The sequence below is a fragment of the Microtus oregoni genome, unplaced genomic scaffold (genome assembly GCF_018167655.1).
Source record: "Microtus oregoni isolate MIOR12 unplaced genomic scaffold, Mior012 000018F_ref0000195, whole genome shotgun sequence".
Lineage (NCBI taxonomy): Eukaryota > Metazoa > Chordata > Mammalia > Rodentia > Cricetidae > Microtus > Microtus oregoni.
Genome location: NW_024543077.1, coordinates 21,683,617 through 21,692,328, shown reverse-complemented (window position 1 = coordinate 21,692,328; position 8,712 = coordinate 21,683,617). Strand labels below are relative to the sequence as shown.

The 8,712-nt window shown below is 36.3% G+C and overlaps 1 pseudogene; it reads left to right on the top strand.

The window, feature by feature from the left end:
* Positions 1-5,292: 5,292 nt before the first annotated feature.
* On the top strand, positions 5,293-8,398 carry LOC121458681 (annotated as a pseudogene).
* The last annotated feature ends 314 nt before the right edge of the window (positions 8,399-8,712 follow it).

The window sequence follows — 8,712 nt, the reverse complement described above, 5'->3', positions numbered from 1 at the left end:
GATAATAGTTCATCAGAGAGCATTACCATTCAATCTTAACTAATTTGTAAGACTAACAGATGTTTTCCTTTTGATTAAATACAATTTCCAAAAATAGCACTCCATAAAGTTAGGTTTAAGGCAAAGTTTTGTTTTATCTTTACAAAAGCATGAAAACATCAAACTAAGGAATCTAAAATCCACTGGACAACCAAGACATCTAAAAAAAAAAAACCAAATCATCCAAACAAAATGTCCCCCTCCAAAAGTATAAATTGGCATAACAGTCACTTATTATAATCATATTAGGTATGTTTTCAAGAGAAATCAAAAGGACATTTTTCCTTTTTTTTCCATGACAGATTCCTCTGTGTTGCTCTGGCTTTCCTGGAACTCATTTTGTAGATCATTCTGGCCTCAAAGTCAATGAGATATACCTGCCTCTGCTATGAAAGTGCTGGGTTAAAGGCCTGCACCACCACAGCCTGGCAAAAAATTATTTTAAATATACAGGTGGTGTTGTTTCTTTATTTTAAATGTTGTTTGCTTTATAATTCCTGTTTACTCAGGTAGTATTATTTTCTCCTTCTGGGTTCTCTGATGGAGCTAAAGACTCAATAATTGTAATTATGCATGTTACCAAATTGAAAATTGAATGCAAAAAATATGTAAAGTATATAATGTGAAGAGACATAGGAACATTATTTAAGGTTGGTAATACAAGTTAGGATAAAAAGAAATTTACAAACAACACCTTGGGCTTACTGAGATTGGATAGATGATAAAATATTTTCTCTAAATTTACCAAATGCAGAGGGATTGGACATTGCCAATATAATTCTTCCCAGTATATATTACATATATATTTATTGTATATAGCCTTACTGTGTTAGTTAAAACCTTCACTTTTTAATTAGCCTCTTGAATTTCAAAATCAGGTCTCATCAAAGTTGGCCAAAAACAATTGGATAAGTTGTCTGCCCTCATTAGGTTGATTTAATTTTGCTGACTAAACCTGTTTAGATGTGTTTAAACTTTCAAATTTTGTATAGAACAACTTTTTCGGTAGTATGTCTATTTCTTCCTTGACCCAGGGGTAGTTTGATAGAGCACTCTTCATTCTCCATGAGTTTTTAGGCTTTTTGTGATTATTGTTGTTAAATTCTAACTTTAAAGCATAATGATCTGATAAAACATAGGGGGTTATTTCAATTTGTGTGTGAGTGTGTGTGTGTGTGTGTGTGTGTGTGTCATGGATTGCCTTGTTACCATGTTTGTAGTCCATTTTAGAGAAGATACCCCGAGGTGCTGAGAAGAAGGTATATTCTTTTGTTTTTGGATGGAATATTCTGTAGATGTCTGTTGAGTCCATTTAAGTCAAGACATCTGTTAGTTGTCTTATTTCTCTGTTAAGTTTCTGTCTAATTGACCTGTCCTTTGGGGAAGAGTAGATTCTTGAAGTCTCCGACTAGTAATATATGGGATTTGATGTGCATTTTAAGCTTTAGTAGTGTTTCTTTTACATATGTGGGTGTTCATAATTATATTTGTGGCATAGCTGTTCAGGATTGAGACTTCATCCTAATGAATTGTTCCTTTTATGAGTATGTGTTGCGGGAGGTCCTCCCACTCCTCCAGCCTATCACCGCTGAGGTATCAGCCCATTGGGGCGTGGTTTCTCCCCTTTAAATAAATACCACCCTAATAATCATAACCCCGAATTGGTGTGGCATTGTTTGTGACTTACGCCTTCAAGTATGAAGTGTCCTTCATCTAATCTGATTGATTTTACTTTGCAGTCTATTTTATTTTATTTATTTATTTAAAATTTCTACCTCCTCCTATCCTCCCATTTCCCTCCCACTCCCCTCCTCCCCCTCCCCCTCACTCTCCAGTTCTAAAAGAAGTCAGGGTGCCCTGCCCTGTGGGAAGTCCAAGCACCCCCTCCATCCTTGGAAGATGTGCATCCAAACAGACTAGGTTCCCAAAAAGCCAGTACATGCAGTAGAATCAAAATCCAGTGTCATTATCATTGGCTTCTCAGTCTGCCCTCATTGTCAGCCACCTTCAGAGAGTCCGGTTTAATCACATGCTCATTCAGACCCAGTCCCGCTGGCCTTGGTGAGCATCCACTAGATCAGTTCCACAGTCTCTGTGGGTGGACACAACCCTCGAGGTTCTGCCTTGAAGTAATGTTGTCTTTGAGGTTTAGGTTATTTCTTCTATAAAGCAAAAGGATGAATCCTGCTTTAGGATCCATTCTCTAAGCTTGTGACAATTTGTAAGTGAATTGGATCTATTGATAGTAAGAGATATAAATGACCAGTGATTGCTACTTCCTGTTATGTTTCAGCAGTAGTGTTTGTGTGTTTATCTTCTTTGGGTTTGTGATGTCAAGTTATCTGTTGCCTGTGTTTACAGTGAGCTTTCTTGGGTTTCCCACTAGTACTTTCTGTATGACTGGATTTCATGGAATACCTTGTTTTTTCCATTGATGGTGTTTGAAAGCTTTGTTGGTCATAGTAGAGTCCTTAGTCTCTTAGTGTCTTCAGCACATCTGTCCAGGGTCTTCTTCCTTTCATAGATTCCATGAAGAATTTGGGTGTTACTCTGATAGGTCTGCCTTTATATTGTAATTAACCATTGTCCTTTGCAGCTCTTAATATTCTCGCTTCATTCTATATGTTTTGCATTTTGATCATTATATGTTAGGGGGACTTTTTTGTCCAGTCTTTCTGGTGTTCCCTAAGCTTCTTGTACATTAATAGATATACCCTTCTTTTGGTTGGAAAAGTTTTCTTCTAAGATATTTTTTTTTTGTTGACTATATTTTCTGTGCCTTTGAGTTGGTGTTCTTCTCTTTCTTCTATCCCTATTATTCTTAGGTTTGGATTTTTTTTTCATGATGTCCTAGATTTCCAGGATGTTTTGTGTAATGTATTTGTTGGAGTTATTGTTTTCTTTCACCAATTATTCTCTTTCCTCTATAGTATCATCATCACCTGAGATTCTCTCTTCTGTCTTTTGTATTCTGTTGGTTACACTTCCTGCTGTAGTTCCTGTTTGTTTACCTAGATTTTCCATATACAGAATTACCATCATTTGTGTTTTCTTTTTTGCCTCTATTTCAGTCTTCAAGTCTTTTTTTTTTTGACAAGGTTTCTCTGTAGCTTTGGAGCCTGCCCTGGAACTAGCCCTTGTAGACCAGGCTGGACTCAAACTCACAGAGATCCACCTCCCTCTGCCTCCCAAGTGCTGGGAATGAAGGCACGCACACCACCACTGCCCAGCCCCAGTCTTTATGCCTTTTAAGTTTTTTGCTTCACCTCTTTGATTATTTTTTCTTTGTTTCTTGGGTTTCTTTGAGAGATTTATTGATGTTTTCCATTTTTGTTTGTGTTTTCCTAAATATCTTTAAGGGAATTTTCATTTCCTCATCATCCTCACAAAGTTACACTGAAAATCATTTACTGTGGCTTCTTCTGGGTTAGGATGATCAAATCTTCCTGGTTCTGGTGTCACCATGTGGTTTTCTATGTTGTCGGCTGAATTCTGGCATTGGCACCCACCCATCTCATCCTTCAATGGCTGCAAGCAGTGTCTTTGCCTCTTGGTCTAATCTATAAAGTAGCTGATTTTGTTTTTGAGAACTGTTCTTGGCCTAGTCTGTGTTTCAGAGAGCAACGCTTCAGAAGTCTGTCTTTGCCCTCTGTCTTGGCCTGCTCTTTTGGTCTGCTCTCCTGGGTCATTCTCTTGGTCCAGTCTGTGCAGTTCATTGAATGAACAACCTCCCAGAAAAGATCATGTACTTGAACAAGTTTCTCTCCTTGGTGGCCTTTCTTTCAATTTCCTATGAATCTTTAGTAGGAAAGGCCTTTCTAGATGAAATGCCTCATTGTATGTGATGAGTCTCAATATCCTCAACTAATTTTCTGACTTTTATGTGTACTGTGTTGTTGTTGGAATTAATCAGTCAGCTTCCCACTCATACTGAACTGTTTTGATTATCATAATAGGCTTGATCTGTAAATCACATAAAATATAGAAGAAATAGTTGCTGTTCAGTGCTAAGGAGTTTGGTAGCCTGCAGTTTTAATTGTTTTGTTTGCTTGTCTGAGTAACCTTTGCTGTGTAGCTCCAAATTCCTGAAATTAAAGGGAGGGGGACTTCATTCATGGCTTTATTTGTTTTTATGTTGTTGGATGATGACCCTGGAATGTAGGCTTTTTACATGACAAGCATACGCTGCTGTGCTCAGCTTCACACATATCTTGAATTTTAAATTTGACAGAGGGTATCATTCTGATTCCCAGGATTCCATGTATCCATGACATTAATACTGCCTGTGCATTCTGAGTCACTGAATTGCAGGTGCATGAACTTCTTTCTGCTTGTTGTGCTTGCTGTTAATGTTTCACTCAATTTGACTATTTTATGTGTCTGCAAGGATATGAACCATATGGGTACTCGGTTATTGGAGTGATCAAAGCTTCTCAGAAATTTTGAACTTGGAATAATAAGTAGTTGTGATCCCCATGTAAGTACTGTTAATTGTGCCCACCTCTTTTCAAGACCAGGAAGAGCTCAGAAGTACTCAGCCATATTTCCAGATCTGTGTTAATTTGTTATGCCCAACATTTATATAGCTAATATTTTCACCTGTCAACTTGTAATTATTTTGAACATGAAGTAGCTTTTCATAAAATGTTTTTGGTATTGCAGTTGAAAATAGGAAACTTTAGCTGTCTGTATTATGAATACAGATATGGAGTGAATGCATAATTCATTGTAGGAACTTCAGTAAATATCTCTGAATTCTTTCAATCTGATTTGTTTGTTTCCCTGATTTTTGCAATAGAGTTAGGGTCTTACTGTGTATTTCCACCTGTCCTAAAAATGATTCCATAGTTGGCATTCAACTCAGAGACAAAATATACACAACTATGCTTTCTGAGTGCTGTGCTTAAAGGCATGAGTCAATACACCCACTTTGCCCACTGTATTTTTCTTTTTTGTAATTAGTATTTCTTCATATAATTTTCTCAGTGTACTATGTCCTGTTTATCTGTTTCCTTGGTTCTCTCTATGAATAGGAAGTTCTTTTGTAAGGTGATATCCCATTCAAACAGTAAAGAAATGACAGTGGTGACTTCTAATCAATTTCCTTCTAAAGTGATTATCTGTGTCATGTAATAATAGTGGGGAACACTAGAATTTTATGACTATACTATCAAAGATGTATTGATTTACAATGTTGTCACCTTTCTGCTTTCCATTATAAACATGAATGAAATATTTTAGAGGGCAGTGACCTATGATGATGTGCATATCAACTTCACTCGAGAAGAGTGGAATTTGCTGGATCCTTCCCAGAAGAATCTCTACAAAGATGTGATGCTTGAGACCTACAGGAACCTCACTACTATAGGTAAAAATGAATTTCCTTTATGTTTCAAACTAAATGGACAACTTTTTCTTGGTTAATAATGTTCTTCAGTAATTTATTTAAAAACAATAAGAATGAGTTGGATAAAGCAGTTATGGTTCTAAGGGTCACTTAAGATAACAGCTTAAACACTGCACAATTTTCAATAACATAACATACATTTTCTGGTATTATATTTTAGGATGCAGTTGGGAAGACCATAACACTGAAGAACATTGTCCATGTTCTAGAAGACATGAAAGGTAATTTTCTTGTGCAAGCTTATAACAATGTGCCTCTAATGAAAGTTTTCTTCATCCTGAAAGTTTTAGTCTAAAGCTACACTGTAAATAAGCACAGCTTTAAGTGCGCTGACACTTATCAAATTCTCACAAATCCATAAGTCATATATGTGAATATCATTTGAATTACCTTCTTTTAAGAAAGCAATGGCTAAAAAAATCACCTTTTGAGGCATAGCACCATGAGAGCTTTGTTGTAGATCTGCAATTAAATTTCTTTTTTGCTACTCATAATACAAAAGGTATACACATTGAAGATGATAAGTATATCTGCAAAACTTTGTAAAACAAAATAACAGCCCATAGTAAATCTTGTATTACTCAGATACCTCTTGTGACTGTGATAAGTTTAGTGATAGAAGCAGTTAGAGTTGAGTCATGTGGCAGTTGTACTACAGAAACCCTGATATCAATACCACCAGTCTGCGAGGAACAGCAATTCAAAACCTGAGAATTCAATGTGGAAATCTCTTATTTGTTATTCTTCTTTACTAAGTATACCATACATTATTCTTTTTTTTTTTTAAATATTTATTTATTTATTATGGATACAATATTCTGTTTGCATATATGCCTGCTAGAAGAGATGGTTGTGAGCCACCATGTGGTTGCTGGGATTCAAACTCGGGTCCTTTGGAAGAGCATGCAATGCTCTTAACCGCTGAGCCATCTCTCCAGCCCCCACCATACATTATTCTTGATACAAGTGTATGAGCATGGGGATATAGAGAGATGTAGCATACCACTCTCTAAGAACAATCAGATAACTAGTAGCCACATGTTGAGTATACTTGTTGAATTTGATTCAAGTATACCATTAATTGTTTTTCCACCATCATTAATACATGAACAAACTCACACTGCAAAAAAGCCGTACAACTTCTACAACTGTGCAAATAGTTCTGGGTGTGCTAGTTGACATAGTATATGCCATATGATTCAGAGTATAGGAGAATTCATGAATGTTAAAGCTCTGTGTTTATCCATTTCTCTTCACACATGTATAAAATATCCTATAGAAAAAAGTTTCATGGAAGGTAAAATGGTAAGCCATGAAAGAAATGAATTTACCATTGGAGGTATCTTCCAAGTTGCAAAGAAGTGTCTAATTAGATGGCAAAATATAAGTTTAGACACAGTTATAGAAACATAGTATCTGATTCCTCTTTATAGTTGGACTATATTATAAAATTAATTTATACAAATGTCTAGGCACAACACTGTATTGAATGTGGTAAAGCTTTTATATGTGCCAATTATCCTTGCAGGATTGAAAGAATTCAAGGTGAAGAAAAACTTTCAGTAGATATTCAACAAGGTGAACCCTTGACACATGTCAGTCACCTTAAATGGAATGAAAGAACACATACTGGAGAGAAACCCTATGCATGTAATCAGTGTGGTAAGGCCTTTGCAGATCACAGTACTCTTCAAAAGCATAAAAAAATACATACTAGAGAGAAACCTTATGAATGTACTCAGTGTGGTAAGGCCTTTGCATGGTACAGTGCTTTTCAATACCATGGAAGAACGCATACTGGAGAGAAACCCTATGAATGCAATCAGTGTGGTAAGGCCTTTGCACGGTACAGTGCTCTTCAATACCATGGAAGAACACATACTGGAGAGAAACCTTATGAATGTAATCAGTGTGACAAGGCCTTTGCAGCTCACAGTCATCTTCAGTCCCATAAGAGAACACACACAGGAGAGAAACCATATGAATGTAATCAGTGTGGTAAGGCCTTTTCACAACACAGTAATCTTCAAAGTCATCAAAGAATACATACTGGAGAGAAACCATATGAATGTAATCAGTGTGGTAAGGCCTTTGCAGCTAAGAGTAATCTTAAAAACCATCAAAGAACACATCTTGGAGAGAAGCCATATGAATGTAATCAATGTGGTAAGGCCTTTTCATTTCAGGGAACTCTTCAACACCATCAAAGAATGCATACTGGTGAAAAGCCCTATGAATGTACTCAGTGTGGTAAGGCCTTTGCACGTCATCATCATCTTCAATTGCATAAAAGAACACATACTGGAGAGAAACCATTTGAATGTAATCAGTGTGGTAAGGCCTTTGCATCTCAGAGTACTCTTCAAAACCATAAAAGAACACATACTGGAGAGAAACCTTATGAATGTACTCAGTGTGGTAAGACCTTTGCTCAATACAATCATCTTAAAAGCCATAAAAGAACACATACTGGAGAGAAACCTTATGAATGTAATCAGTGTGGTAAGGCTTTTGCAACGAACATTCATCTTCAAAGGCATAAAAGAATACATACTGGTGAGAAACCCTATGAATGCAATCAGTGTGGTAAGGCCTTTGTACAACACAGTAATCTTCAAAGTCATCAAAGAACACACACCGGAGAAAAACCATATGAATGTAATCAGTGTGGTAAGGCCTTTGCAACGAACAGTCATCTTCAAAGGCATAAAAATTCTCACCCTAGATAGAAACTCTGAATTTATTCAGTGTGAGAAGGCCTTTGTAGCACATGATCAACTTCATAGTCATAAAAGAACAGATACTGGAGAGAAACCCTATGAATGTAATCGGTGTGATATGAAATTTGTAGCTCACAATAATCTTAAAAGGCATAAAAGATCTCATCGTAGATAGAAACTCTTTGATTGTAATCATTGTGGTAAGGGCTTTGAACAACACACTGATCTCTAAAGGCATAAAATAACATACAAAAGAGAGAAACCCCATTGATGTATTCAGTGTGTAAAGCCTTTGCAGATCACAGTAATGTTCAAAGGCTTAAAAGAGTAAGAATCATTATGGATGTAATCAGTGTGATAAAGCCTTTTTATATTTTATTCATCATTAAATGCATAATCTCCTGTATGTGAGAACAACCATGATTGAAATCGATGTGGTAAATCCTTTGTCACAATCAACCATTCAGGAGAGAAAGTATGAATTTAATGAATGTAGGCTTCAAAACCATAAAAATATCATACTGCATTGAAACTCTGTGAATAAAT